This window comes from Penaeus vannamei, chromosome 11, assembly GCF_042767895.1.
Source record: "Penaeus vannamei isolate JL-2024 chromosome 11, ASM4276789v1, whole genome shotgun sequence".
Taxonomy (NCBI): Eukaryota; Metazoa; Arthropoda; class Malacostraca; order Decapoda; family Penaeidae; genus Penaeus; species Penaeus vannamei.
Window position 1 is genome coordinate 31980500 of NC_091559.1, and position 7500 is coordinate 31987999.

General features: G+C 41.7%; 1 protein-coding gene across 3 annotated transcripts in view; it reads right to left on the reverse strand.

Annotated features, from left to right (window-relative positions):
* Positions 1 to 7500, reverse strand: part of ko (Stork-head domain-containing protein knockout) — a 21919-nt gene that overhangs the window by 12283 nt on the left and 2136 nt on the right. The window contains exon 1 of one of the 3 annotated variants that reach the window (XM_070127231.1): positions 732 to 769. The exons of the other annotated variants lie outside the window; for them this stretch is intronic. The gene's annotated coding sequence lies outside the window, so the exon portion shown is untranslated. Of the gene's footprint in view, positions 1 to 731; positions 770 to 7500 lie in introns of those variants that run through there. 3 annotated transcript variants of the gene reach the window in all.

A 7500-nucleotide genomic window follows, 5' to 3' on the forward strand; every position in this document is an offset into this window, starting at 1 on the left:
TAAAACGAGCTGCGCCTGTCTCAACTCTGTCCATAAGGGCGGAATTCACCAACGCCTAAGTAAAAAAAAATCAACCAGAGAGAAAATAAAGTTTTACCGAGTTGCAAAATTTGATTAATTTTTGACGTTTAATCGATAGAGATGATTCAGATTAAAGAATAATAAAACAAATCTAATTTCAAAGTTCTGTCACACCGTTAAGAGGATCCCAAATCAACTGTTTCTGTGATGACCGTTATGGAAATAACAGTGAAAATAACAATAGCAATATAAACAAAAAATAACAGGAACAACAACAATTAGTAGTAATAAAACGGAAAAGAGGAGGAATAATAACAAAGAGAAAAAAATGATAAAGGTAATTACAATGATACCAATAAAAAATATAAATATCAAATGCATTAGCGTTACTATCAAATATTAGAAGTAAATAAGATTATCGCAATTAGGAAGTGTTCGTGATGATGATGATAAGGATGAGGATGATGGCAATTATAATGGAAAGATAATGACGATGATAATAATGACGACGACGACGGCGATGATACTGATAATGATAATGATGATCACAAAACAGAAGTATTAATCATTATATACACAACAATGCTACGTCGAACCACAACCATGCTAATAACGGTCACCATTAAAGCGATACAATAAAACAACAAAAACAGCGACAACGACAGTAATAACGACAGCACGACGCCAATAATAATAACAAAAAAAAGTACCTAAAACGGAGACACGAAACCGGCGCAAACAAACATTTCAGAAAGCACAGCAACGCGCCCCACGAGGGACCCTGAATATAAAAGAGTAGAAATCAATAAATAGTATCACATTTCAATGCATTCTTTCTACTTACCTCGAGGTAAATAATAATCTACCTCGCATGGACATATTTCTCTCGAAATAATGGCGGATATACTTGGCATACGTCAATACGTTTGCCACGCGAGAGCAACGGACTTTATATAGCGGAATAGTATACATGTTGCGTGTTCTATCGAGTTTCCCCTTAAAAGTTACGAGACTTAGATGTTCCGTGTTCCGCCTAATACTCTTTCCTTTTTATTTACATTTACTTTTTTTTTTTTTTTTTTTTTTTTTTTTTTTTTTTTTTTTTTACCTCCGGAAGTTAAACCAGTCGGCCTGACCTTTAAAATCCGAAAATCATCGCATGCTCTTGCACCATAAAGATTTACATGCGTCCACTCCGCTGGCTCTTAAATCTGCTGAAAATGTCGAAATCTATTGTCGTCTTTTCTCTCCTAATCTGAGAAATGTGGTTTTGCGGGCGAGGCTTTCAGGCTCACGCCCCGCTCTCTCCCTCTTTCCTGTCTTTGTCTTCCCATTCCTTTCTTTCTCTCTCTCTCTCTCTTCCTTTTTTCTCTCTCCTCTCTCTCCTTCTTTCTTTCTCTATCCCTCTCCTTCTTTCTATCTCTCTCTCTATATATATTCTTCTTCTCTCTCTCTCTCCTTTCTTTCTCTCTTTCTTCTTCTCTCTACCTCTCCTTCTTTCTTTCTCTCTCTCTCTCTCTCTCTCTCTCTCTCTCTCTCTCTCTCTCTCTCTCTCTCTCTCTCTCTCTCTCTTTCTTTATGTATGCATGTCTGTATGTACTGCGTGTATGTATGCATGTATGTGTGTGTGTACGTTTATGTTTGTTTGTATGTGTGATTGTGTGTCTGTGTGTGTGTGTGTGTGAGCGTGTGCAAGCTTGCGTGCGTCCACGCGTGTGCTTGTGGCCGAGACAAATGGACAAAAAATGTCAAAAAGTACAAAAGGGAACGGGCGCGCGAGCAAGGTAAAGGAGAGAGAGAGAGAGAGAGAGAGAGAGAGAGAGAGAGAGAGAGAGAGAGAGAGAGAGAGAGAGAGAGAGAGAGAGAGAGAGAGAGAGAGAGAGAGAGAGAGAAGGCCCCGCCACGCGTCCGCCGAACCGCAAAAAAGCAGAAAGCAAATCAGCGAAGACTCCAACTCGAGGCGAACCGCCGGCGCAGATGTTCCGCAAATGATGAAACAGAAATTCCCGTGATAGCCTCCTTCCTTTCCCTCCCCCTACCCCCTCTTCCTCCTTCTCCTCTTCATCTCTCCCCCTCCTTCTTCTCTCCATCCTCCCCTTTCTCCTCCTCCTCCTCCTCTCCCTCTTCGTCCTCCCTCCTCCTCCTCCCCCTCTACCTATTCCTTATCTTTATGTCTTCCAATCTCCTCTCCCGCCTCCTTCTCTCCTTCATATTCCTTATCGCTTCCAATTTCTTCGGCTTCTCCTTCCTTTACCCCCGTTCATTCTTTTTTTCTTTCTTCTTCTTCCTCTTCCAATTATTTTTCCCCTACTTTTTGTTCCCTAAGCTGCTGCTCCTTTGCGGTGAGCGTTTTGCCTCACCAAATGCCGCGCAAATTCAATTCCAAGGAGCAGTTTCACCCGCCTGTGAAAGCTTTACTCTCTCTCTCTCTCTCCCTCTCTCTCTCTCTCTCTCTCTCTCTCCCATTTTTTTTTCTTTCTTCCTTTTCCCCTTTTCCCTCCTCTTTTTTTTTCCCTCCCCTTTTCTCTCTCCTTATTTTCTTCCCTCCCCCCTTTCTCTCTCTCTCTCTCTCTCTCTCTCTCTCTCTCTCCTCTTTCTCCCTCCCTCTTCATTCTCCCCTTTATTCTCCCCCTTCCATTCTCCCCCTCTCATTCTCCCCTTCTCTTTCTCCCCCCTTCTCTCTCTTTCTCCCCCCTTCTCTCTCTTTCTCCCCCCTTCTCTCTCTTTCCCCTCCTCTTTCTCTCTCCCTCCCCCCCTCCACCAAATGAACCAGGCCCTATGCTAATGAATAAAAGTGGGAAACAAGGAACAACTGGCTGAAGGAGGCATTGGCGCTTTGGCGTAAGGGCCGTGAGTCAACTAGCGAGTTCATGAATGAGTGAATGGGCGATTTACAAGCGTGAGTGATGGGCAAGTTAGTGAGGCGAAGAGAAGAATGGTTAGAGAAAATAGTTTGGAGCAAGGCAATCATTACAAGAGGAGGAGGAAAGAATAGGCAAAGTAAAGATATTAAGAAGTAAATGCTGTAATAACACGTATCACTGAGGCATAATGTCATAATGACGACAATGGTAATGACAATAAACACAATAAAACACAGTAAAACACAAATCGATAGACCTACAATGATAATGATAAGTAATAATATTATTGCTGTAATAACAATCACGTATAGCAACAACAATAGTAAGCAGATACTTCTTCAAATAATAAAAATAACAGTAATAATAATTGATAATAACATAAATATCAGTAGGAGTAATAATAACAAAACTAAAAATATTATAATGATTTCTGCTATCAGTAATAATATTATCATCATTGTTATTATCATTATCATCATTATTATCACAATTACCATCATCATTGTTATTATCATTATCATCATTGATATCATCATTATTATCATCACTGTTATTAACACAAATATCATTGTTATCATCATTATTATCATCATTGCTATTATCATTACTTATAGTATCATCATCATCACCATTATAATAACAGCAACAACAACACCAATAACGATCCCAATAATCACATCAACAAAGGCAAAAACAAAAGACAATAACATCGCACCAGCAACGACATCCCGCCCCGCGCACGAAGGCAACAAGCCAAGGCGGCGCAGCGGCTCGGAGGCGAAACAGAAGCCGATCTTCCCCCGCTTCAAAGCATTCGTCGAAGGCCGCGACCTCCGCAGACACGCGAGCAGGCGGACGGGCGAGGGCCGGGGTGAGGGTTGTGTGTTGCTTCACACCTGTGTAATTGCAGGTGTCACGATATCCCTCCCCCTTCCTACTCCTCCTCCCCCACCTCCTCTTCCTCTCCCACTAGCTCTTCCTCCTCCTCCTCCTTCTCCCCACCCCTGCTCCTCTTCCTCACCCCCTCCTCCTCCTACGGTAAACAGTATGTATTTTTTGTACGTATGTTATTGTTGTATATATATATATATATATATATATATATATATATATATATATATATATATACTCCTCTTCCACAACACGGAAGGGAAAGATTGGAGGAGAGAGACACCCGCCGGGGAGCGACTTTGACTGCAAGGAAATGCAAAAAATGGACGATGATTTTGCATGATCGCAGAGCATGAAGCAGAGGGAGAGGAAGGGGGAGGGATAAGAATGGATAAATAATAATAGTCATACAGGACAGGAGAGTCGGGGATATGAGAAAGATTAAAACTAACGGGAATCGGATGAAAATTGGATAAATGGATAAATAGATGATTAAAAAGAAAGAAGGAAGGAGAAAGAGAGAGAGAGAGAGAGAGAGAGAGAGAGAGAGAGAGAGAGAGAGAGAGAGAGAGAGAGAGAGAGAGAGAGAGAGAGAGAGCAGAGGCGAGTCTTCCATGGTGGCACAGGGGGGCACCTCCCCCCCTGCAATCTGATTGGCCACACCGTGTGCCCCCCCACCCAATAGTCATTGATCCTTTATATATTAATACATATTTATATACAATATTTATATATAAATATATGATATTAACATATATTGATATATAATACACAGCAAGATGAAAACAAACAATGTATAACTATACAATATATGTACTGAAGTGGGCAGTCTTAATGTTTTGTTTCTTTTAGGCGGTCCCCCCAGATTAATTGTTGTTAACCCCTGTACCCCCCACCAGAAAATTCTCTGGACCCGCCCCTAAGAGAGAGAGAGAGAGAGAGAGAGAGAGAGAGAGAGAGAGAGAGAGAGAGAGAGAGAGAGAGAGAGAGAGAGAGAGAGAGAGAGAGAGGGGGGGGGGAGAGAGAGAGGGGGAGAGAGAGAGGGGAGAGAGAGAGAGAGAGAGAGAGAGAGAGAGAGAGAGAGAGAGAGAGAGAGAGAGAGAGAGAGAGAGAGAGAGAGAGAGAGAGAGAGAGAGAGAGAGGGGGGGGGGAGGTACCGAAAAAAAAAATGGAGCCCAACAACCAAGGTTAGACACCTAAACCCAATGAAACCAAAAAGATCACCATCACCAACAACAACACTAACATCAACAAAACTACAACCACCACCAACAACACAACAGGCGGCCGAACACCAACCGCGGCGGTTAATGGCTAGCGAAGAGAGAGAGAGAAGCAATTTGAGATTACAACCGTGATTTCGATCTCCTAGTTCCGAGTTCCTGCGAGTCAGTTTCCCAGGACGGACAATAACTCGCTGAGGGGGAGGAAGAGGAGGCCAAAATTCGCTCTGGGGGAGGGGGAGGGGCCTACTAAGGGAAGGGGGGAGGGATCCTTATAACTCTTATAATAAACCCGTAGGATGGGGAGGCTGCGGGGGAAGGGGCCTAATAACTAGGGGAAGGGGGGAGGGGAGGGGCCAAATAACTAGGGGAAAGGGGGAGGGGAGGGGCCTAATAACTAGGGGAAGGGGGGAGGGGAGGGGGCCCAATAACTAGGGGAAGGGGGAGAGGAGGGGCCTAATAACTAAGAGAGGGGGGAAGGTATCCTTATAACTCTTATAACTCGTAGGATGGGGGTTAATAACTCGAATAGTGGGGGTAGGGGGGAGGTAATAGGACCCCGCGACAAAGGGCGTGTGTACTCTAACGGGAAGTGACACGTTAACATGACAAATTGAATTGTTTTGTGACTCGAGTCCTAGGGAAAATGGGAGGAAGGGTGGGGGTGACTTAAGTAAGGACGATGATGTTGAGGAAATGGAGGAAGACATAACAATAATGTTGATTATAGGAATGCATTGCCATAACGGTAGAAGGAATGGTTAATGAATGTACATGATACATAACAGATACTGATGATGTTAACAAAATGATAATTCATGCGATGAGAAAGAATAAAAGAATAATAACGTTATCAAATTGAATAACAAGTATGACTATAAAGGGAATAAAAAAATAAAAATGAATACGATAATAATAGCAGTAATACGATATAAAATGAAGATAATGATTAAAATGTATACATTCACGATAATGACAAAGTTAGCAATGATACCAAACCAAAATGTGCTCATAATAAAAAATATATTGATAAATATGGTAAAGTTGGCAATAATAATATCAATATGCTCATTATAAAAATTATATATACTGACTAAGACGAGGACAAACGCTGTAATAATAGCAAATAAACTAAATTTATGATAAGATTAAACCAGTAATACGAATAACCACAATAAAATATAAACAGGCCAAAATAAAAAGGAAAAGAAAAAGTAAACAGAAGGGATACAGTCTACAGGGAATCTTCTCACTCAGATCCCTAATCCTTAATCCCTAATCACAACGCAAACAAAAACAAACAAAATCCCCAGAAAAATATAAATGCAAATCCTACAATACGCCCCTATGACATTTAGTTTAACCTAGTGAATAACTACCCTTACTACGACTGCCAGTGATAACATATTGTAATAATAATATTGATAATAATAATAACAATAACAAAACAACAACAACAATAATAATAATAATAAAATAATGATAAGTGAATATTAATAAAATAATGATAAGTGAATATTAATAAAATAATGATAAGTGAATATTAATAAAATAATGATGATAAGACATTAATAAAATAATGATAATACAAAATCAATATAATAACAATCCAATAATAACCATAATAATAATCATGAACACAACAAAAATAATAGCAATAACGATAAAAATCATACCAAATACCCCCCAAAAAAATACTTAAGAAATAACTACAAAATAACATCACTGACTAAGATAACAAAAACCACCAAATAACAACAACAACACTCTCGACAACACCAAAACAACGGCCTCAAAACAACAGGCCGAAAACAAAATCATTGCCCCGAGCGTCTATGGAGCAGCTTGGGACCGCCGCCGCCTAATTTTCAGTAGCGCGGTCGCCTCCGCACGTGTCACACTGTGTCTGTGTCACCGCGCCGCAAAAGGAGCAATGGCACGATGGAATTCGTGGTTGAGTTAGGGAGGATTTTTTTTTAAGGGGAAGTTATGGTTGGAGAGGGAGAAGGGAAGGGAAAGGGTTGATGAGAGGGAGAAGGGAAGGGAAAGGGTTGATGAGAGGGAGAAGGGAAGGGAAAGGGTTGATGAGAGGGAATGGGGGAAGGGAAGGGAAAGGGTTGATGAGAGGGAGAGGGAGAAGGGAAAGGGTTGATGAGAGGGAGAGGGAGAAGGGAAGGGAAATGGTTGATGAGAGGGAGAGGAAGAAGGGAAGGGAAAGGGTTGATGAGAGGGAGAGGAAAAAGGGAAGGGAAAGGGTTGATGAGAGGGAGAAGGGAAAGGAAAGGATTGATGAGAGGGAGAAGGGAAGGGAAGGGAAAGGGTTGATGAGAGGGGAATGGGGGAAGGGAAGGGAAAGGGTTGATGAGAAGGAGGAGAAGGGAAAGGGTTGATGAGAGGGAGTGGGAGAAGGGAAGGGAAAGGGTTGATGAGAGGGATGGGGAGAAGGGAGGAGAAAGGGTTGATGAGAGGGAGAAGGGAAGGAAAGGGTTGATGAGAGGAAG